Raw genomic sequence first — 26083 nt, forward strand, 5'->3', positions numbered from 1 at the left:
TGAGCACCTTTCAGATTGCATTGACGAGGGGTTTTCCTTGCAACTGTGGCCTCCTCTTCAAACATTCCAGGGATTAACAGAATCTCATTACAATGAATCATTGCACTTAATCACTGGGTCTCCTCCACAGAGCGCCACTGAGAAGAATTTGCACAAAGCACGCCCAATCACAGTCAGAAGAATGTATAAGAGCACACCCAGAACATGCCTTGTCTCCTGGAATGAGGGATGTTGGCAGTCAAACGCAGGCAGTCAAGGTTCTTTGGCAATGCACAGCAGAGCCTCCACATAGCTCACAACGATTTCTCGAAGAATTTACACCAGCACACCTGGATCCTCCTCAGGCCATCGACAAAGCCCAGGGGATTGAACTGGTCTCATCACCAAGATGATTTTCCTTTGCACACCACCGAATCATGTGGTCTCCTCAGATTCTATGTCCAGTCACTATTCAAAAAAATAATGTTGAATCAATGGCCCGCTGGTCAATACTGCAACCACTCTTCAAAAAAATAGTTCAAACCATTCTCTCCGAGTGGCTAATGGAGTCCGGTCCAGGCTCTAATAACACTATTAGAGAGTCTCTATATTTCCATGATAAAAATGATGTGATTTCTATATATTATTAATAGATCAAAGTTACATTTATACTTGAAAAGAACAATTATGTCTCTATAACTGAAAATATCTAATTTATAACTAGCACAACCATATTTATCAATATGGTTGATATATGCCGATAGGCGTATATCAAGCATATATACAACCACATTTTCCAATGTGGTTGATATACGCCAATAGGCTTATATCAACCACATTAATAATTATTATGGGTATTTAGGATTATTAATAACTATATAAATATTAACAACCAGATTATTTATATATATTACTATATAAATATTATATTAATATTATAATAATTATATAAACTCCTAATATATATTACTTGATAATAAGAATAGCTCATAATAATATTAGATTATCATTATATTATTTAAATAAGCTCATAATATAAAATTATAAAAAATAATAATAACTATAGTATTAAAATAATAATAATAATAATAATAATAATAATATTATTATTATTATTATTATTATTATATTGTATAATAATATACAAATATATTTATTATTATAATAACAATATAATCAATATTATTATAATATTATTAGGGGTTTATATTATTATTATTATATTAATATAATAATATGTAGAAATAATCTTCTTGTTAATATTTATATAGTTATTAATAATATTTGATTATAATATTATAATAATATTATATTATTATTATATTATTATAATAATATACGAATAGAATTATTATTATAATAATAATATAATCAATATTATTATGATATATTATTATAATAAGAGCAATAAAGACCAATTATTTATTATTTATGATAATTAATAACTATACAAATAATAGCAACTCGTAATAGTATTAATATTATTAATTTTAGGCTTTAGTACTTTTAATATTTATCCTAGGGTTTGTATACATAGGGTTAATTTCCCGTATTTCTATGTATTTTCGATATTTTGTTGTCCTGGAGGGTTTTTAAAGGAAAACTGAAAGATTAATGCTCCCGATAGTGTAAAAGGCTCCGAGAGGCTTATATGGGTGCATTTGTGAAATCTGACATTTAATTGCATATCAGTTGTGGAGGAGGTGTGTATTATTGTGAACTACGGAGGAGCCGATACCTGATGTGGATAAAGAGATAATGAAGGTTATGAACAGGTTTAAAGTCTCGATAGGAGGTTTAAGCGGGGTGATTGAGTTCCGATATAAAGGAACTGATGAATAGGGCCTTAGCCATTCATGTTTGAAGATTTTACTCATTAGAGAGTTAAATTCCTGGGGAAAAAAGGTGTCCATGCATTTTACATGCATACTGTGGGTGTAAGCGAGAGTAACCCTACCATCGAAACCCCAAAGGATTATGAACTGAAGAAAATAATGTTAAGCCCAAGGGACTAATATTATAAACCCAACATTGGTAAACCCTAATATAAATATTAGAAAGACAAAAATAAACATGGTTTATTTTCATGGTGAGAGAATCCTTGTCACAATGTCACATTCAACCATAGTTGGCCATGGTTTCCTATCATTGACAATAGTTGACCATGATCGATATTATAAACCTATGCGAATAATAAACCCAAGGCATTGATATTATAAACCCCAAGGAATAATAAAACTAAGGTATTAATACGAAAACCCCAAGGGATTATGAACCCAAGGGAATAATATTAAACCCATGTGACTAATATTATAAACCCAAATATAAACACTACAAACACTAAAATACCAATGTGAAAGAGTCTCGAGATTTCCATGAAAAAATGTTGTGATTTCTATATATTATTAATAAATAAAAGTTACATTTATACTTGAAAAACACAATTATGTCTCTATAACTCAAAATATCTAATTTATAATTATAACTACGTAAAAAAATATTAATCATAACTATATACAAAACCCTCAAGAAGTACAATATAAAATTCACAACTCAAAAGTGTAATTCTTATCTATCTTGATCAAATTCTAAACAAATTAAACAAAAAAAATTGACAAAAACAAAAAAACACTTCCAAAACATATGACAGTGAAACTATCCAAAAGAAAAAAAATAAGAAAAGCTAATGTTTAAAATTATGCAGCGTGTTACGGAGGTTTATACTTGCAGTGCAGATTCAATAGAGTTTGGTTGCAGTGTTAAAGGTTTCAGACAGAGAAAATGAATTCAAGATAGCAACATACATCAATGTCAAGGGCTAGGAGGGAGAACCATGGGTGACTTTTGTAACGCTTCGAATTATTATGACGAATGTATTGGTTATAATGAGAGAGAAAGACAGCGATCATCGTCTTTCTATTGACCATCTCATTTTTCCCCGATGTAGACTTGAGTTTTTTATCATTTCATATAATAATCCCAAGACTCTTCACTAAACCCACAAAAATTGTGAGTCCAAGCTAATGCTAATCTTTAATATTTCTAAATATTTGTCAAACCTTCAATACAAACAACTATGGATCTGTATTTTGGACACGATAAAAGATCACATATTGACAATATGGACGTGGCTCAAAATATGAAAATTTTTCTTGTTCGCAACGGTCATATTGGACATTTTAGTATACCTTTCTTCACGTTTTCACTATGATTGCTAACCAGAATTGAATGAATCCATGATTGATTATTGACGACATACTTTAAATATTACTAGTAAAAATAAAACAAATTTAAAGGAGGGTGTTAAATAGGTGGCGTAGGGCCTTTGAAGATTTGTAGTTGGCTTAGTTAACTTTGGAAAATGTTTAGAAAATGGTGTCTCGATCAGATTACTGAGGTGTCTTTAACATGGGGATGGAACTATCTTTTCACATTCGTGATCGAAACAAAAGTAAACTCACTCCTAAAATTATTTGTAAACTTGATCATGTTAATTCATAAATTATTTTATTGGAGACCAATTTTATTTGGAAACCCTATTTGGTAGAAACACTAATAGATGCATTACTTTCACTCGCTTTTCAGCCACACCCTAATTTTTTATTTTTTACTTATAAAAATAAACTTTATTGCTATACCATGGGTTATCAAAACTTTATCGCTATACCATGGGTTACCAACACCATGGGTGTGAACAACTCACTTGACTCAACAATGATGAAGTCAAAATATTTTATGTTTTATTTTACTTTGATGACACCTAAAAATCTCCCACTTGAGACCAAATAAAAGTTTCAGTGAATATGTTTGAAATTGTTTCTCTCTCTTCACTACTGATCCTTTCCTAAGATACCTTTCATCATGTTTGCATTACTTCTACAAATCTTATCCCTTAGCAAGATCTTTGTTAAAATATCATCTTGATTGTCATTAATGTACATTTTCTCTAGCTATAGTAACCCATCATCTAACACCTCATGAATCCAATGATATTAAACATCAATATGCTTTGTCTTAGAACGATGTTCTCAATTTTTTTTCTAAATGAATAGTTCTTTTACTATCAAAATGCAACACATATATATCTTTTTTTATTCCCGTATCTCCTAAGAATCATTGCATCCATAACCACTCTTTTCAAACTTCTACGGTAGCGATGTATTTTTCCTTTGTTGTGGAGAGGGCTACTGCTCTCTACAATCTAGACATCCAAGAGACTATTGCACCTACAAAAGTATATAAATAACGAGTGATGGACTTTCTAGTATCAACATCTCTAGCCATATTTGCATCTTTATAACCTTCAAATACAATATTATTATTACAGAACATAAAAAATAATTACTAGTATCCTTCAGATACATAAAAATCCACCTTACACTTGCCAATATTGTTTTTCTATATTTTCAAGACACCCAGTAAATGTACAATATCTCCACAGGTACATACCATGACATACATTGAGTTACCAACTGCTAAAGCATAAGAAGTTTACTCATTTCCTCCTTATCATCATAATAGCATAAATCAACAATAATTTTGAAGTGTCATGTTAGTGGTGTACCAAGTAGTTTGACATTCTTCATATTTAACCTGTCTAACACCTCAATATATTTATCTTTTGACAACCACAAATTTTTGTTCCTCTTTTCACAATGATCTCATGTTAAATTTTTGCTATGTTGACCCTAAATCGTTCATTGCCAATTGACTACCCAAATCTCTCTTCAACCTATTGATCAAATTTTCATCTTGTCTAACAATTAGCATATTATCCACATAGAATTGTACTGTAACACACTTTTCTTGGTGGTACCTCCTAATGTAGACACAATGATCAACTTCTATTATTTTGAATCCAACATAAATAAATCAAATTTCTTGTATCCTTTGTAAGGTTCTTGTTTTATCCCATAATTGCTCTTCTTCAACTTGCAAACATGGTTCTCTTTAACTTTTCTCTTGAATCCTTTCGTCGGCTCCATATATATTTCCTCATTCAATTATCCATCAAGATAATCTATGTTCATGTGTAATTACTCACATTCCAAGTCCAAAGCAGTAGTAAGACCAAGGATAAATCTTATTGATGACATTTTAACAACAGGTGATTTTTTTTTAGTAAACTCAATACCTTCTTTCTTGGTAAAATCCCTTCACCATCAACCTTGCTATGGGTCTTTCCTTCGTTTCTTGACTCTCGTTGTTATAGAGATTTTTGGGCCCTACAAACCCAAGCATGAAATGTCCATAAACCAAGGGCTCCTAAGTCCCTAAAAGTGTTTTTCTAACCCCTAAAGGAACAAGGTCAATAGATTACAGCTTCTCCCAGAAGTTCTCCATGAGAAACTGCTCAGAATTGGTCAAAACAGGATCATTGCAGCTGCTCCACTGGCTAAGTGCGTTGCATCTCACCCAAATACACTGTGAGGGTGCGTTGCATTTCAAAAGTCCCTTCCGTGGGGTGCGATGGGCAAGAAATGACAAATGGCAGTGTCATTCCGCAAGGTGGAGAGGCAATGGAAGCTTCCAGAATCTTCTCCTGTGACACTTGCCTCACTGAATTCGACCAAGGATGAGTAAGAGGCCATCAGTCTCCAAGTGGAAGCAAGAAATATCAGAGAGAAGACACTGATCAAATCACAAGCTGACTCATCCCCCTTACAGATATCTATATATGGATCCCTCATCCCAGAGATCCAGAGGCTGGAATTTTGCACATTGTAAGGAATTGATGTTGGTTTCCTGAGACAAACATCAGATTGTTGGGTGATCTAAGCTTTGTTTGAGGTGAAGAGGGGCTTCTTTGCTGGGAGGTTGATGCTGGGTCAGAACAACCGGTTGTAACTCCTCTTGGCTCTTTTCTTGTTTATCAATAAAAGCTATTTGAGTTTTCCTCCATTCTTTTGTGTCATTGATGCTTGTTACATTTGTATGGTCAATTTACATCTGACCCTAGATTGTTTATGATTATAGATCCATGTCTTTGTATAGTGCTATGCTTCTGTGATCTTACAGGTACTTTGTGAAGCTGGGCGTGCAAGGGAGCAGGTAGCTGAGGACTATCAAAGAAGAGAGGGATCAAATCAGGAGATTGGCGCAAGACAGAGGTTGGTCTTTCTGTTCCTCTCTATCTATAATTCATAAAGGAAAAACAAAAGTAGCTTTTCTCTGTTTGTTTCTAAGGCAACTGTCACACCTTAGTTGGATAAAGCAGTTCTAAATAGACACTTTTCCCTGTAACAAAATGGCGACTCCGCTGGGGAAGTAATTAGTTTGTTTGTTTATCATTCTTTGTTGTCTATTTCATAAACTTACAAGTAGCATTCGGACTGCATTTGCCATAACAAATGCAAAGTAGACAACTGCTACTTCAATCCATCTACTAGATCTGTTTATGATTTAAACAACTGATTCACAAACTATCTGATTGCCCTTGTGATAGCTCTTAGATCCTCCTTAGATCTACCCCTAATTGTTGCATTACTGATTGCTTTTTGCTCGGCCAAAACCCAAGAACTGAACTGCAAACTGTGACCCAGAACCTGAACAGAGTCTTGTTTCTGGCCCAGCGTAGGTACTATTCAGGTATTCTGAATTTCAGCACACTTCTCGAGTGGACAAGCTGCGCTGCATTTCAGATTCTATGTGTTACAGGTGCGCTGATCATACTAGCTCTGTGCAGTTGTGGCTTCTGTGGTTCATTCTTTCCAGTTCTATTCTTGAATTTTGCTGCCTATGATCAGTATATGTCTATTTGAAACCCCTTTTCCTTGCTGTTATTCCACCTCCTTTGTACAAAAGGACTGTAGATGTTTTTGTGTGTTTTTTGAGTTGTTTACAGTTCTCCTTTGCAAAAGTAGCGTAATCATACTGTCGTCCTTTGATTTGAATCTGTCGCAAGTGTCGATTTCAATCGTAGGAAAAAGTTTAATTGTTGTTGATGGTCGATTACCCTGTTACTATTGCTTTTGGTCTGAATTTGTAATTTTCTAGTGTCGAGAACAAGTATTCATTTCAAAATCGTAAGGCGTTGTAATCGTCTCCATTTTTTGATTTCGAAAGAAGCTTGTTGATATTTGTCGCTTGAAAAGAAATTCAGATTTGTGCATCAACTTTCTTTTTAGCATTCATATACTAAGAAAGTCGAAAACAAATACATGCATGTGCATTTGCATATAGACAGTCTGATTGGCTTGATTTAGGAAAGTGCATTTAGAGTGTGCTCTTTGCTCTTTGTGAAAAGATTCTGTCTTTCTTTTCCCTAGTAGCTAGGATTTTCATTGCATAAAGGAGATAAAAAGTTTGTTTATCATCTTAGATTGCATTTTAGGAATTACATCTACATCTCGTGGTGAACCCGAAAGGCAAACTTCATAAACAAGATCAACTTAAAATAAATTCAATGAATCTAACAACGCTTTGGAACTTAACGCACAACATTTAGAAGTCTAGGCTAGAGACATATTCCGGCGTCGTAAAGCCTGGTAACTGTTGTTCTCACTAATGGTTGGGTGATTCCTCCACTTTAGGATGATAAGTGTCAATACGGACTTGTCCTCCCACGTACCATCGAGTATATTTTGGGAGACCCCAATAGGCTTAATCCTTTATCCATAGGAAGCCGTGTCTGCCGCCCTATCGATCGCAATGCACTGAACACAGCATTCGGGAAGATTGACTGCCGTACCGTAAAAAGTATTCTGCAGTTTTGCGATTGGTTTGGTAATCCCTCTACCTAGATTTCCAGAGCAGTCCCTTTCATTCCTTTTAAGACTCCTTAACAGAAAAGGTCCATCTAAGCACTTGTCACTTCAGGCTCATTAAAAATCGAAGGAGACTAGAGTCATCTTTTGTTTTTTCTTGACTCTTAAAAACTAAAAAAACAAGTTGTGTCAAAGCATCTAAAATTTATTCTAAACGGAATATTCATTACCCTTTCCTACGTTGATCTTGTGTTGAGAAAATGGAATCCACCAACCAAGGAATTCCCCTTGGAGGAAATCCTAGTCCCTTCTTCTCTTGGGGAGATGTTGGTGCACCCCATATGGCCACATTGTCGCTTCCAGGACTGACAATTGGTTTGCCTGTACAGCTCTTCTCAACCTCTGTCGTTCAGAACAACACAATTCCTGAACAATCGAATCAACAATTAGACGAGTCTAGAGTTACCCACCAACCTTATACCTCTTCTAATTCTTCCTCTCCTCCTTCCTCTTCACTTGATGGGGCTGGTAAAGCCCAAAGTCAAGTACCTAAGGAGAAGAAGTAAAAGAAGAAGAAAGAGAAGAAGAAGAAGGAGCCAAAAGCGAATGGGGGCAAACGAGTGTCGTCTAGCGAAAAACCACACACCGCACCGACCAGGACTAAATCGCCATGTGTCATTTGCAAAGGAGACCACTATCACAGAGATTGTCCTTGCATCCCTCGGATCTTAAGGGACTGGTCTCCTCGTTTGCACAACCCAGTGTCGTCAACCTCTGATAATCATGTTGAAAACACATCGTCAACTAGTGAAAGTGAAGCCCCTGGACAAAAAGGAAAATATAGATTTCCTTGTAAACTGTGCAAAGGTGATCATGCCGTCCACCATTGTCCCTTCTTAGACGAAGCTAAAAGAGTTTTGGATGATCGTCCAGTTTCACCGTTACGACTTCCTCCTGGATATAAAAAACTCTTACCGAGTCCGTCACTAGTTGAAAATCCGGCTAGCCCACTCAGGTGGTCGGCCGAAGCATCTATCCTTGAAGATAAACCATCTGAATCCATACCAGACGAAAGTCAAAAGGTCGAGGCGGCAGTTGACCCGGTCTTGCCTTTAGAGGTTCCATCTTCAGATGATACAGTCACTGAAGAGAACAAGGATGACACCGTCCAAATTATTTTCATAAGCACAGACTCCAACGAACATGGGGGCAATTTACCCGTTCCTTTACCGCAGGAAGGAAGTTCGTCTGAGTCGTACCTGGCCATCTATTCGGTCCCACCTCCAAGCAACATAGTTGTCTCCTTCAACTGGAATCAACTAGGCATACCCCGTTTACCAGCTAGTATACCATTCTGAATCATTGTTCAAATATATAGAATGGTTATGGCTGGTACCATCATAGATGAGGGGGCTTCTGTGAGTATCATTTCCTCAACTGCTTAGAAAGCGCTTGGTTCGCCATCACTTTTGCCTGAAATGAGAAATCTAACAGGCTTTGATAAAGGAACCAGTCGACCGTTAGGGATCCTTCCCGATGTGCCCATAACATTGAGAGGGAAAACCGTTCACATGAATGTAATAGTAGTCCAAGGACCCCTGGATTACAATCTAATCCTTGGATGAGACTATATTTATTGCATGGGAGCAATTGTCTCCTCACTCTTTAGAGTAATGTGTTTTCCGTACGAAGGAAGAGTGGTCAAGCTCGTAGACCAGCTTTCATTTCCGGGATCATACAGAGCAAATAGTCATATACCATCCCTGAATGGTCTTTTCACGCAAGAAATGTCTCAATCTCCAGTCCGTCCTCTCGATGAGCGCAAGTAATTCAGGGGGACATGACTGAAACCCACGGGGCATGCACCCTGGTCTGCTTCAGCAGGAAAACTTCGGGTATAGGGTAGGTTTCCACGAGAGAATATGACTAGTATGTACCCCCGTCCGTGATTGGAAGAGGGGGTTATTCTAGAACAAGATTCTCTTGTCAACGTTATGTGAGTGGAGTAGCCTCCTTCACTCACCTTTGTCTATTTCGGTAGACATCGCCGAAGAAGTGTTTTGTTTGCACTATAAATGGAGCAATCTTTGGTAACCTGTAAGAGGTAGGCCTCTCTCGGTAAAACAAATGTTTTAACGGACTAAAGAAGGGGTAACCTTGAAACTCTGTTTTATACCTGGGGGCATGCAAACCTTTTGGAGTGCAAGCAAAGAGCGATCATTTATCTGTTTTTTGGATTGGTCATTTCCTAACTTGCATTAATAAAGGATGTGGGGTAAAACTCTAAAAATTGTCGTTTTATACGAGACATTCTTATCACACGACTGGATTAATCGAGCAGTTTTAGCACATAGTTCAAGCTCGTTAAAAAATAAACATAAGCCATGAGCAAATGTTTCCTCCCGCGTTTAAGCTCGTTAAAAAATGAACTATTCCCCGGTAAATAACCATCGTGAATGTAGTACTTCAGCCATTAAAGCCTTGGTCGTGTTTGCACCGTCACCTCCACTTTTTCATTGACCGATCATTCACCTCCATTTGATTGTTTACCCATTTTGAGGAACAGCTGCGAAGAGTGATTTCACTAGCCATTCTTGTGACAATACCGTGATTGGAAAATTCCAAACCTTACCTGGAATCAACTGCTACCCGTTTTATCACTCTTTCCTCAAAAGACGAGTCTCCTTTAAGCTCTTTTCAACTGACTCGTAAAATATGAAAAGATTGCCGAGCCATTGGCCTCTCCAGCTCGCTAAAGGGACAGGAAGCACTATCCCTCCTCTAGATTTTAATCTTTTTGGACCTGAGGGATTATTACACAAAAAGATCGAGCGCTTGTTTTGTTCGGCTCGTTAAAAATATCGAAAATTCATCCCTTCTGTATTGTTTTATACTTTTTCAGACTTAAGGGATTATATGACGAAAAAGGAATTTTGGAGTTACCTTTATGTTCCTTTTCAAACTCTCTAAAATTGAAAAGGACCGAGTTATCTTTGTCGTTAAACTCGTTAAAAAGATTAATAACGACAAACTTGTCTATAGACGAGAACGAGCTTCACTATCGCTAGGCTCGTTAAAACATAGCAATGGGTTTGCCCGAAGGGAAAATTATAGAACAAGCATATGTTATCCTCCTCAATCTTGACAAAAATAAAGAGGTACTGGTCAGCGATGACTGGGGAAAATTGGGAAGAAAACTTGAAGAAACTTTGTTGGTAGCAAGTCGCTCTTGAACATGACACTTCCACTCCGTGTCTGAGTTGAGTTGGGTTGTTTCATTCACCAGTCACATCACCATGGTCACGCCATACCATCCACATTTGGGGTTAATGCTACCAATTCATCACATCAGTGTCGCCGATATGTTCAAGAGAAGTCATTCAGATAATTCACCTGTGTCTCACCCACTACCATACATTATACTCCATTCTTTCATGACCGCCACCCCGAACCTTATATCACCAGATCGTTTTCACCTCCATTAAAATCATTTGCTCTGTTCCATGTCATTGATGTGGGATTCATTAAGGCCCTCCTGTGACAGATCACTTCTTGTCGACATCAGCTCATTATCCAAGAAGTTGATCTAGGAACACCCCATTCAGTACTTTGAAGCTTGCATGCCTCAATGGCAAGTTTCTCACTTCCGGCGACAGGTTTACATCAATGGCCTTCGACCGAAAAATTTTGCGTGGTGTTCGATGCCAAGTCCTTTATTCACACCACGTGAATTGTACTGGAGTACCTTGAGGGTCATTATCATTATCGATGATTCCTCTCGCGCTTGTTAACAGTTTACATCATTGACTGGTAATCAAGCGATGTCTTTCCATGTTCGACTTTAGAACATTTCTCACATGGATCGACTTGTACTTCGAGTGAAGATCGGACGATATTGAAGACCCCAGATCTAGTTTCATCCATCCGGGCTACGATATATATTCAGGGAAATAAAGACATTAAATGTACATCATTGCTGCACAGATAATCATCCACTCAAAAGGATGATGGCTCTATCAGAATCATCAGTCTACACTCAGACGATTGTCTGTCCTATGTACATGAAAATGAATTTATAAAGCTGAGCATGGGAATGCCCGCCTCAGCTAGATCATGAAAATAGTATGAAGATAATGTATTGTATTGTATCTTATTACAGGTCTCCTCCCAGCATTGAAAGAACTTCGGATCCTCATAATAAAGAATTTCACCCGACACCAAAAGATTAACGGCCTCATACTTTAGGGGGCAACTATTATAGACATTTTTGGGCCCTACAACCCCAAGCATGAAATGTCCATAAAACAAGGGCTCCTAAGTCCCTAAAAGTGTTGTTCTAACCCCAAAAGGAACAAGGTCAACAGATTACAGCTTCTCCCAGAAGTTCTCCATGAGAAATTGCTCAGAATTGGTCAAAACAGGATCATTGCAGCTGCTCCACTAGCTAAGTGCGTTGCATCTCACCCAAATACACTGTGAGGGTGCATTGCATTTTAAAATTCCCTTCTGTGGGGTGCGATGGGCGAGAAATGACAAATGGCAGTGTCATTCCGCAAGGTGGAGAGGCAATGGAAGCTTCGAGAATCTTCTCCTGTGACACTTGCCTCACTGAATTTGACCAAGGATGAGTAAGAGGCCATCAGTCTCCAAGTTGAAGCAAGAACTATCAGAGATAAGACACTAATCAAATCACAAGCTGACTCATCCCCCTTACAGATATCTATATATGGATCCCTCATCCCAGAGATCCAGAGGCTAGAATTTTGAACATTGTAAGGAATTGTTGTTGGTTTCCTGAGACAAACATTAGATTGTTGGGTGATCTAAGCTTTGTTTGAGGTGAAGAGGGGCTTCTTTGCTGGGAGGTTGATGCTGGGTCAGAACAACCTGTTGTAACTCCTCTTGGCTCTTTTCTTGTTTATCAATAAAAGCTATTTGAGTTTTCCTCCATGCTTTTGTGTCATTGATGCTTGTTACATTTGTATGGTCAATTTACATCTGACCCTAGATTGTTTATGGTTACAGATCCATGTCTTTGTATAGTGCTATGCTTCTGTGATCTTACAGGTACTTTGTGAAGCTGGGCGTGCAAGGGAGCAGGTAGCTGAGGACTATCAAAGAAGAGAGGGATCAAATCAGGAGATTGGCGCAAGACAGAGGTTGGTCATTTTGTTCCTCTCTATCTATAATTCATAAAGGAAAAACAAAAGTAGCTTTTCTCTGTTTGTTTCTAAGGCAGTTGTCACACCTTAGTGGGATAGAGCAGTTCTAAATAGACACTTTTCCCTGTAACACTCGTGTTAAATATTTATACCCATTTGTTTTGTAGGGCAGTTTGGAATTTTGGAATTTTCACTAACTCCTAAGTTTTGTTTTCCAATAGATAGTACATTTCTTCTCCGTTGGTTTTTTTACACTTTTCCGTAGTTTTTTCTTCATCGGCTTCCTAAAAAAAACGAGGTTCACCTTTATAAGTTAGAAAAAATATAATTTGAGGGTGGATACTTTTGTGCGGATTTATGAGGGATAGTAGACCTACAAACCAACTGTGGTGGTGTGTTTTCTAGTTGAATCTCTTGTAATGGTTCTATCAAGTTTTCATCTTCTTGTTGTCCATGATTTTGTCAAATTGGATGTTGAGACTCTTGCAAGAGTGTGATATTTTATTGTTGTTTTGTAAACCCATCGACAATTTTTCTTCCTCCATATCACCTATAAGCCTTTTATAAATCTATAATTCATTCAATAGTACATCCCTAATTATAACTTTTTTTTACTAACTTGATCTCATAGACATTGACCAAACTCACCATCCACATATCCTAGAAAAAAGCATTTCATTGATTTATCATCTAATTTGGTTCTATGCTTTTTAGGAATATGCATAAATGCTTTACATCCAATTTTTTTAGGAGAGAATAATTTACATTCTTACTTGTCTAAAATTCTTCAAGATTACCATTGTTGAGGGTTGTAGAAGGTGTGCGATTGATGAGGTAACACATTATACTTACTTATTTTGCCTAGAATAATTTTCCAATCTAGAATTTGAAAACATACTCCTCAACTTCTCCTTGATAGTGTGATTCATCCTTTTTGAAGTACTATATTGCTAGGGAATTCGAAGGAAATTATTTTAATGTTTAATTCCAAACCTATTATAATAATTTTTTAATGCATTGGAGAAATACTCTCCACATTTATTTGTCCTCAAAAGATTGAGTAATTTGTTACTCCCTCTTTCAACAATGTCAACATAATTTTTTTGAAATATCTCAAACATCTCATCATTACTTTTCATAGGGTAGGACCAAACCTTCCCAAATGTATAATCTATAAATGCAACAAAATATGAGATTTCTCCCAAAGACTTAACATTCATGTGCCCAAACACATCAAAGTGTATTAAGTCTAATAAATTTATTTTTATTTCATTGCCAGATCTCATCAATAAAACTATTCATTTTCCACCATAAATCCAATGCTCACAAAGATCAAGTTCATAGGATTTCAAACCTCGGAGTAATTTTTACTAAGAATAATTTTTAAGCCCTTGTCTCTCAAGTGGCCCGAAGACTGTGCCATAATTCTATTGATTTTCCTTCTTTTGCAACAACAACTCCATCTAATATCTTTATTTTTGCAGTCATTGTATACAAGATTCATGTCTTGAATAATTTAGCCATGACCAATGCCCCTTTACTAATATTCCAACCATCTTTTCCAAGGGTTGTGCAGCAACCTTCATCATCCAATAGTCCCATAGAGATCAAAATCACATGCATCTCTGAGTTATGCATAACATGTTTTTGCATGATACCCTTTCCATCCATTTTGTTGATTCAAGCATCTTCTAATATTACAAGTGATTATTTCCTAATCGTACTCTACCATGACCACCCTCTTGATATGTAATAAATTTATTTTGGCACGGGGTCGCATGGTGAGACTCCCTAGATTCAATTATCTAGTTAATTATATTGTTGGAAGTCTATAAACATTCTTCTTCTATTGAAATAGTAAATAAGAAATCACTTCTAGAAGCTATACCAATGGTCTCAACTTTATTTCTGTTGCTTGATTTTTTATTTATATTGGTTCATTTTCGTTCTTTTTGTTCCTTCTCCCAAAACAAATAATCATTTTTCTTATGTCTCAATTTTCCATAATGAAAACAAATAATTCTTCGTATTATTTATTTTGATCTGCCACTTAAGTTTTAACATCCTTGTCTTCTAAGTTCAATTTTCTTTCCACAATCATCTAAGGCTAGAATTTCTCCTCCTTAGTTTTTTGCTACTAATTTGTTTCACAACTACTCATTAATTAAATTGTTTCTAACATCATCAAACTTCAATGTCCTTGTATATGTCAAAGTGGCCATAACTACTATCAAATTATCCTAGATGTCTAGCATGGATCACATAAGTAGGATGGCTTTTATGTCATCATATAAAATAATTTTGAGAGAGACAAGTTGACTGATAATTATATTAAATTTATCTCAATTCTATCCAACCAAAGCATTATCCATATTAAGGTTATACAAATTCTTCACCAAGCAAACATTGTTTCATGTGTATTTTTCTCACACAAATCATCTTCTTCCATAACTCTTTTGATATATTCTCACTCACTACATTAAAGTAGACATCCGTTACTATGTATTGTGAGATTGTAGTAATGGCCTTCCTATACAACAAATTCCAAGCTTCCTATTTTATTATTGGGGGTTTCTTTTTTACTTCTTCAATTAGAAAATATTCATCCCCATTTGAACTCTCCATATCAGTGATTGTAGTAGTATTCACACAAATCATGCAACTTCTTCCATAACCCTTTTGATATATTCTCACTCACTACATTAATGTAGACATTGTTTGCTAGGTATTGTCAAATTGGAAGTAGTATTCACACAAATCATGCAACTTCTTCCATAACCCTTTTGATATATTCTCACTCACTACATTAATGTAGACATTGTTTGCTAGGTATTGTCAAATTGTAGTCATGACCTTCCGATACAACAACTTCCAAGCGTTATTGAGTGGTTCTTTTTTACTCCAAGTAGAAAATATTGATCCCCTGTGGACTTCTCCATATCAATCATTGTAATAGTATTCACAGTGCTAATCAAAATTAACTTACTCCATTAACAATAAGAACTTATGGCTTTGAAACCAATTGTTAATAAAAAGATCACAAAAAAAAAAAGAAATAAAGTAAATCCAAATAAAATAATTGAACTCATAGAAATTACTTAACTGGAGATAAAATATAGTGAAACACTTGTTGAAAAAAAACATGGGAAATTATTGGAGTTTTTTATTAAAATAATAGTAGATACATTAAATTCCCTCCTCACTCACATATTTTTTTACCCATAAAAATAACTTTATTACAGTATCATAAGACAATACCATGGGCGCAGAGACTCACTTTGACTCCCATAATATTTTGGAAACATGAAAAAGTCAAAATATATTATATTTTATTGTACATTAATGTGATCTCACAGCTTTGAATCAAAAAGCCAACTAATCCAAAAGTAAAAATATAATAAAAATTATTAATGGAAATAAAATTGAAATTAGAAAATGTTAATAAACATAAATGAAATCTACTTAAAAATCAATTATAATTTCATTTCTTATAGAGCTATCCATAAATAAATAAATTATCTATTTTCCCCTTTGAACTTTCTACAATAATCTTTTTTATTAGTGGTTTGAAAATTATTCAAATTTATCAATTTGTTCTCACGAGGAACCTTGTATGCAACTATTTTAATAAATGGGCCTTTAATGAATAGGCCATCTACGCCCTCTCTATCAGGAATTCCGGAACTGTTATTCGATATAATTTAACGATTATTCGATACAAATTTTTTATTTTTTTAAACAAAGATGGTTGCCAATTTGCTCTGATAAGGAACATTGTATGGAACCATTTTAATAAGTGGGCCTTTAATGGATAAGCCATAGGGAACTATTATCCAAAATTAATAATAATTAGATTAATCCATGTTAAAAATAGTACCTTATAATAATAATAATAATATTATAATTAAAAAATAATATAAAAATAATTAACATAGATTTAATCTAACATAATGTATATTATTTCTCTATTTAGTAGTGTAAAATACTTGATGAATATATGTAGTATTTATATATTTTTTTATGTATGGACATTATAGATATCCGAGTTATTTGACTTTTAACAAGAAATTATAGCCAATTTCTCTGTGTAAATTAAAATGCTCAATGAATTCAATAAAAAAATATTTTGCTCATCATACAAATTTTTAATTAAAAAAACATAATATTTTACTAAATTATATTCATATAATATTTAACTAAATTATATTGCATTTAAAATAATTTTTTGTTTGCTAGTTTGTCTGGTTTGACTAGCATGACTACCTGATGGCTTGAGTAGCCATCACCTAAAACCGTTAAAATCATGAGAGGATTGCACCTAAAGTAAGCCATACCAGAGGATTACACCAAACCTAGGCCACACCAGCCCTCAACATGGTTGGATTTTGGTTCAAAGTAGTGGCCTTTACATCAATGAGTGAATTAATAAAACACTCTCTCACCATATACTTTAGTTCCGTATGCACTTTATTTAAAATCATTATTAACATTATTAATGATAACAAAATAAATATATAAATTAAGCATATATATGTAAGAAAAACACAAACAAAATTTTTAATCATGGAAATTCGCCCCACATTATCATGGAAATCTACAAATAGGTTTTGTTACAATACAATGGCCCAATACCATTGCTTATCAATACCACATGAAAAAAAAAACCATAACTCATTATATTTATTTTTAATTAATAAATTTAATTAAAAGTGAAAAAAGATATACCTATTTGGAAATAAATCTCAACTTTTAATTTACATATATTATTAAAAATATTATAAAATATTTTATGGAAATTAAATCCTGTAATCTGCTTAATAATTATTAATAATTAAATTAAATTAAAATTGTTGAATTGAGGCTTCTGTGATCCATAACATTTTTAAGAAGAGTTTCACCGTAAATCACATGTAGAAAACCTTTGTCCACGTGTTTCGAACCAACTAGTGTGGTTCATCGTCAGGACAAGTTGAAGAGTTAGATCATAGTTGCATATTAAATAGGGAGAGCAGAGCTTCCAAATGGCTAAGTTGACCGTCAACAACTATATAAACACGGCTAGATTATATAATAATATTATAATGTTAATCATGAGTTAATAAGTCAAAAAGTAATAACTCATAGTAATAATATAATATTATAATCATAGTAAATAATTTCCTTCCTAATAAATAATTCAGTGATTTATATATTATAATATATTATATATTTCAATCTTATTCTATTTTATTTTATTTATATGTTTTTAATTTGGTTATTAGATTAATTTATTTCGTTCTCATCTCTATATCAAATCCATACTCTGAAATGTCCATCCCTACTACTGTGGAACTTACTATTCACCGGAAAGAGCATCGCACAAATTTTGATAGCGCCACCCCACGGTCACCTTCATTTTTCATTTGTCTACAAGTATCTGAACACTTGTACAGTTGAAACCTAACCCTCTCTTTTCCAGTAGCATCTGTAATCTTCCTGCATCTGTATACTGACAATTTCACATGCTGCAGTTGGCAGAGAAACACTCTTATCATATAATCGTGGGATCCACGTTGAGTAAGTCGCTATTTTGCAGTTGGTAGAGAAACACTCTTATCATATAATCGTGGGATCCACGTTGAGCAAGTCGCTATTTTGCTTGTCTTGCATAGGAAGATTCATTGGAAAATAAAGGCCTAAAACATGTGAGGTCAATCCCATCGTAGTTACTCGTTGGCTAGACCACAATAGTCAAGGCTTTATTTAGCATATTGATAATCTTTTATTTTAGGTTTTATGTTTGGTTGAGTTTGGATGTATTTAGTTTTAGTTTTTCTAAGCGGGTTTTTATTTTTAAATTTTTATTTATATGAAATTTAAACTTGAAATTTGAAAAGAGCCAAAGCACACAAATCAATTACTCTATACCTCGTGAATGTGTTAACAAAGAGATATCATCTTACATAATAGGGATAATATTTAAAATATTATTACTTCCAAATTTAAGGATAAGTTGTGGGACAATAAAGAGTTAGAGGGAAAAGGGAAGCCAGGGTATTGTAAGGAGGTGATCAACCCTGGCCTTGAAAACAAGACTTATCTTTCTGTCTTGACTAGTGCTACAAAGAAAATGAACATTTTAGATAACATTGCCAAGATAAGAACTAATTGTCATGAGCTTCCAAGTGAAATTGTGGGTTTGTCAATTCCAAAAATCCTTGGGATGAACGACTCAGTCACTTTTTCAATACTAAGAAGGTCGAACATGAAAAACACTTCCTCTTGGATTTCCCTATTCTTACTCGGATATGTTCTAATTTTCAAAACCTTTGCCACAATACCAACCTTCTTGATTTATTAAGTCAAGAAAACTAAGACTATGTATAAACCCTTTTCTCCCTTGATTTTAATCGTAAAAATAAAATGTTAAAGAATGTCAATCAATTTCTTACTTTGTTAATGTCTTATAAACCATATTAATTTTAGTAGACATTAATCATCATTATCATTATAATTATCAATTTCATTAAATTTTCTTTCAATAGGAAATTAATTATTATATAATTTATATTTTATTTTTAATAAATAAAATATCTGAAAATATTAATTTATAACTTTGTTAAAAAAACATTTAAAATCTTACCAAAAAAAAATCCAATTGGTTCATACTATTTTACACATTTAAATTTTATTTTTAATATGAAAATTATTTTAATAAATTATATATAAATTTTCAAAAGTATTTTAAATAATTTGAAATCTTATTTTCTTAAAAACTACTTTAACCTATTTTAATTATAAATTATTTTTAAAATAGAATTAAAAATATATATATATAAGAAATTATAGGTATAAAAATCAAAATATATTATTGTTCAATTTATGTTTTTACATGACTTTCTATTTAAGTTTTTGCCAAAGCCCACCTCTTAGCCTAGCCCTGATAATGAACCACACTTATTGATTGCCAAAACAATATAAAAGGCAATATCTTTTATATTATTTCTACTTATTATTAAACATCAAAATAAATACATATTTTTATTTCCTTTCGATAATTAAAACACTGATAATCGAAAATAAATACATAAACGTAAATATCACTAGATTTTTTCAAAGCATATGGGGACTCTAAAGCAACGCTCTGTATTTTTCTAAAAGCACAATTCATTTTAATTATATGGAGACTGTTGTATGCTTCATTTTTATATTTAAATTTTAATTTGTATCCTAATTTATATATTTAGATTATAATAATATTTACAAAAATATTAGTTTTATTTTAATTTTTTTATAATTTTAATTTAATTATAAATAATTTTAAGTGAATGATAGATATTTAATTTTCACATAGAATTTTAAAATATTTTTAATAATAATAATACTGATTTATTTTAAAAGTAATTATGTTATTTTTCTCTATTTAATTAAATTGACTAATTAAAAACGTGTTATATAAACATAACTATAATTTTTTGGACATATAGTATTAGTAAGTCATAACATGACACATAATATTATAAGAAAACTTATTAAAAATTTACTTGATAAAGCTTAAGTAAATATATAGTTAAGAATCTTGTTTTATATATATATATATATATATATATATATATAATTATAGTTTAATTATTTTTTTATTTATTTCAGAAACAAGAGATGTATTATATGGTAAAAGATTTGAATGTCTATAAAAATTTATCAGGTATTTAATATATATATGTGCGTGTGTGGGGAAAACCTATTATAACTTACTTGTCAAAACTATAATGAGGATAATTATCACTGATTCTAATTCTCAAACCTAGACTCACTAATCACTATTATTGAAGAAAAATAAGTTCATCACTGTTATTTAAGGAAAATAAAGCCACATAGAATTATCCATCTCGTAGACCTTAAAGAGGTAGACTTTCACTCCCACAAAATGCCTCTATGTCTTAGATGATTAGCTTGTTTCTTTGTATCAAAAAAATAAACTCTTAACTAAATATAAAAAAATTTAACACATTGTGGAATTGAGGCTTCTCTGATCCATAATAGTTATAAGTAGAACTTCGGCGTAAATCACATATACAAAGACCTTTGTGGACGTGTTTCGAACCAACCAGTGTGGTTCATCATAGGACAAGTTGACAATGAACCACACTGGTTGGTTTGAAACGCGTCGACAAAGGTCTTTCTATATGTAATTCACACCGAAGTTCTACTTATAAATTTAACACATATTCTAAACCCATTTAATTTATATAACTACATTAATAATACTTCTATTTTATCTATTAATAATATTTTAACTTTTTAATTCAAAAAATTAAAATTCTTCATCTCTAATGTGTTATATAGTTCTAAAATACTACTACAACAATATTTTAAAAAGAAAAAACAACAACATACTCCATCGCAACTCAAGGCGCGGCATAAAAGGGCGCTTTGAACATGATGATTGCAAATGACGCGCCTGGAACCTCTCTCGTACTTCGAAATTCAAGTCCAACTTGCATCTCCTCTGGCATTTTTATGATCAGAAATCCTTTTATAAAAAGTTTCGTTATATCTTTACAGGCCTCAACATTTCGTACACGAACGGTGCTTTTTGACTTTATTATGTGTCCAACAAACCTTCCATCAATGCCATTGCTACATCAATGATGACATCGTCACTAACTAAAAAACATAGGAGTTGTCAATAATGTGATTTTTTGGAGATTTTGGTGATGGAATCCGGCGGAAGAAATTGAGGTTAAATCTTGATTTGTTGCAGTTAAAATGTTTTTTAACTGCATATTTGGATTCAGCACCCTCAAAAACCCTCGGGACACTTTGATTGTGCAGAAATTAGCTATCAAACTTGCGATTCCAATAAATTGTTGACAGATTTTGACCGAAAAAACCCATCGGAAAGACTTCCAAAAAGTCGCATTATAAACCACTGCAAAAACATAGCCCGAGTCGAATTTTTTTACCTGGTTTTGTCGTTTATTATGGTTTTAAATAGCCCATTTACTTATAGCTATATGGAACTTTTGATTTTCTTCTCGTCGGTAATTTATTTTTGTGGCAAAAGGTTTCTTGATTTGGGAGTCGGTTTTCCCAAATGAATGAAAACGTTTAGCATGCCTCACAAATCAAATTTTTTTACCTGGTTTTGTCGTTTATTATGGTTTTAAATAGCCCATTTACTTATAGCTATATGGAACTTTTGATTTTCTTCTCGTCGGTAATTTATTTTTGGGGCAAAAGGTTTCTTGATTTGGGAGTCGGTTTTCCCAAATGAATGAAAACGTTTAGCATGCCTCACAAATCAAATCATGTGAACCTTTATAGAAGATATTTTTATAAAAATATATTTGTTTACATGGTAAATTAATAAAGAAAAAGAAATTATTTTGCTATAATTTTTCTTCTTCTTAAAATTATATAAAAATATTAGCTTTTTCTAAAATTATATAAAAAATTACTGAAATATTGAATATTTTAAAATGCCATTTTTTAGGCTCAAATTGTTGTTTAATTAAATTACTCTTCTTAAAAAAATCAATATAATATATTAAATTTGAGTCATACCTTTCCAGAAATTTGTAAATTTTGATATGCATGCCCGAATGAACATAATGTATAATACATTGTTGTAAATAGCAAATAGCAAATAGATTATTATTAAACCCCCCCCCACACACACACACACACACACATATATATATATATATATATATATATATATATATATATATATATATATATATATAATCCTTGTAGTGGAAAGCTCCATGAAACACTTAAGCATATTTTTCAACTGCATTTGTAACACCTCTAAATTTAATGTATTCATTTTTCAAGAAGTCTTTGATATTAGAACCATTTCTGGAATTGAATATATAAACAAATCTAAGTCCCTCTTCAAATTTGGTCTCCAAGTACATCTTCAAACTCATGCAATATGGGGAAAATTTCAAGACTTTGTTCTTTGGTCTTCACTTGTCCTTGTACATGAGTTGGATGTAATTGTCATCATTTCTTAGAACATCTCTTCAACTCATGGAATTTCTTGCACAAATCTCTACTTTCATTCTTCATCAAAACATGTAAGTGTTTTGTTATGACAATCTAGAATAACATGTCATTTGTCCAACAAATCCATTCCAATTAGGATTTAATAAGAACCTAATGGAATGATATTAAAATCAATATTTGTATTCACTTCATTCATATTTATACAACACTCCATTCATATTTATAGAATAACCCTTGACAATTTTATTAATCCTTCACTTTTCTCTAGTCGTTAATCAACCATGATTTTCTGAGCTTATTTTTCATCAAATGAAATCTATCCACTCACTTAGAATCAATGTAACTATGGCTTGCTCTCAAGCCAATTAAAATATCAATAGATCGATTTATAATCTTACCTTCCACCTCAGTCATATGTGAGTGATGGTTTACCTATCAATCCTCTATGGTTGCCTATATTCTTACTATATATCTACCCATGTCTTTTGCTATTATAGTCTCTTGAGTGTTGTTTAGTGCCCTCATTTTGTCATATCTATGAGTGCAATCCTTATATAGGTGATTTCCTTTACATTTGAACATTTGATTGGTGGTCTTGCTCTTTTTTCCTATAAGTATTTCTTTGTGGATTTGTCTTTAGCGTGCCCATTTTACAAATATATATGAAGACTATTTATCTTTAAAAGTGTTTTAAACCCTTCATTTCCTAATTTCACTTTTCCTTCCCTTCATCCCTGTAAGATTTCTAATAAATCTCTTTGACTTTGTTTTGCTCAATCATGTATCTGACATTTCTAGTTATTTTATATAGAATTTTAAGTTAGTAAATTGAACCTTGTATTTATAAAAATACCATTGTCTACTTAAGAACGCATAAAATTTCACTTTATCCTCTTGATAAACCACACATACTTGAACAATTGCAAGAACTTCCTTTTAGATTCCTCCATGATCATGCTTCACAATTTGAATTTAAGAAATCCTATATCTTCTTACCATAGTATTTCTCTAAAAGACATTGTTGCTAAAAATATTTTTGGAACTACTTCTAATAAATTCGTTTCAAAGAAATGTGCTTAACTAACTTCAACTAGTCCCATCATATAAAGGATTTTTCTTCCAATTGATACTTGATTATTCTTGCTTCCAAGTAAGATGAGTAGCTTTGTGTTGACAGTTCGTAATGTTCCACCAACAGAAGGGGGTATCCCGAGTGTGAAATCCAAATTAGACCTCACACCATTTGGGATAGGAGTCTCATCTAGTTTGTAGGCCTCACTACCACCATGTGTGTGTTTTTCCTTGGCTTTCAATGCAACAAAATAAGTGTGAGACTAAGTGTCCAATGCCAAAAGAATGAGGAAAAATCAACCCTCAATTGATAAACCTACAAAACAATATATACAAATATAACAAAAAAGTAATAAGAAAAGTATGCTTCAAGAAGAGTCAATAAGCTAATGACATATTAAGACGCACAAACAAGAGAATTCTAGAGACCAACTGTAAATTAGTTCACAATTAATTCCTAACAAATGAATCGAATACAAGGGTAGAGATCCACAACAAACATACCGAGCATACACCATGAATTAGTTCATAAGCACGCATCCAATATATAAGAACACATGCACACATGCTTGGAATACTATCTAATTAATATAACCAATAGAGAAATGCATGGGAATTAATGCATGCAGTGAAAAGCTTCTTATTAATATATTGATAAATCCAAGTACATGCACCACAAGCTCCTCAAAATCTAATAGTGGAATGAAGACTATTCATATCAGCTTCAAGGCATAAACCCTAGCCTCACAATCACTTAGCCTACAAGTTACCAAGAAGAGAATGCTTTAAGCTTCCCAAGCATTAAATAGCTATCTAATTACTAGCCTAGCTTAAGTGCTAAAAATTCTCTTCAAATGAGACATGAGTGTATATTTACAAAATAAAGGGGGTGACCTTTCACCTTCCTTATGTGCTTTCAATGTCTCATGACTCTTCAAATTCTTCAAATTCTCTAGGACCAATTCGACTTCCTCATGGCCTTTTATGTTCTCATCGACCTTTTCCATCATCTTGATATTTATAATTTTATGACTAGATAATATATTTACAATATAATAAGATGAAATGCAACAAGATTTGACATAGTATCTTGTAGGAAACATATGTAACTTTAAGAATCTTGTTGATGTCTTCATCACACCCAAGATTTTCCTTGGTGCTGAGTTGACTATCTAATAGTTACCACTAATTTAGATCATGCATTGACTATCTAATAGTTACCACTAATTTAGTTCATGCATTCACAAAGTGTTTAGGCATAAATGACCAACAACCACTCTGCAACTCCAGTCCTACAAAAATACAATTGGTAATTACGATGTAATATGAACACACTTTAAAATAACAAACCATTATCATAAATAAAATTGATCAATATAATATGTTTTGAGAGGTTGTTAGTAGTTTGCATCCTTGAAATTCTAATTTTTTCTTGATGCTAAGTCTGATCCATTAATTAAATTCTTATGCTTCAAATCTTTGCCTTATTCAGTGGATTCTTATTCTTATCTAATCATTCTTTCAATGTTTGCTTGGATTGATATTTCTTTTTCACTTTTCATGACGATTTCCTTAGATTTTCAATGTGTTTATTTTTTTCTTCGATTATTATAAATACCATTGGCATCGATTTCAAGGATTGTGTAACTCCTCTTAACTACGGAGGTTTTTTAGATAATTTAAATCTCCCAAGTTCTCTACACCATTTGTTAAACTTTATTTATCTTTGAAGATCCTTTCTCAATGCCTTCAATTCTATACCCATTGCGAGTGACCAAAATAATAAATGACACCTTCTAGCGTGCTTTCGACATAGATTCATCTAATTTTTTTGAAACTTTGTGTGGATGCAAGCTTTGTCAATATGCACCTATTTTAATATAATTTAGGGGTCTCTCTTGATACCTTTTTCTAAAGAATTTGTAATATATGGGCACACAAATTACCACTCTATCCATTTTGCAATATTTGACTGATATTCTTTAACCAAAAATGTGAGTGTTAAACTCATTTGCAAGATTTTCCCATGCTCATTGCACTCACAATCAATGTGTCATATTAGTATAATTTGGACTAATATGTTGGATTCAATAATAAGACTATCAAAACTTTCTCATTCGATGCCTTATTGAAAAATGAATCGGAATTATAGAAGTCGTGATTTGGTTTTGT

Source organism: Pinus tabuliformis, chromosome 2_2 (genome assembly GCF_031772625.1).
Source record: "Pinus tabuliformis cultivar Carrire ecotype Pingquan chromosome 2_2, CPIR1, whole genome shotgun sequence".
Taxonomy (NCBI): domain Eukaryota; kingdom Viridiplantae; phylum Streptophyta; class Pinopsida; order Pinales; family Pinaceae; genus Pinus; species Pinus tabuliformis.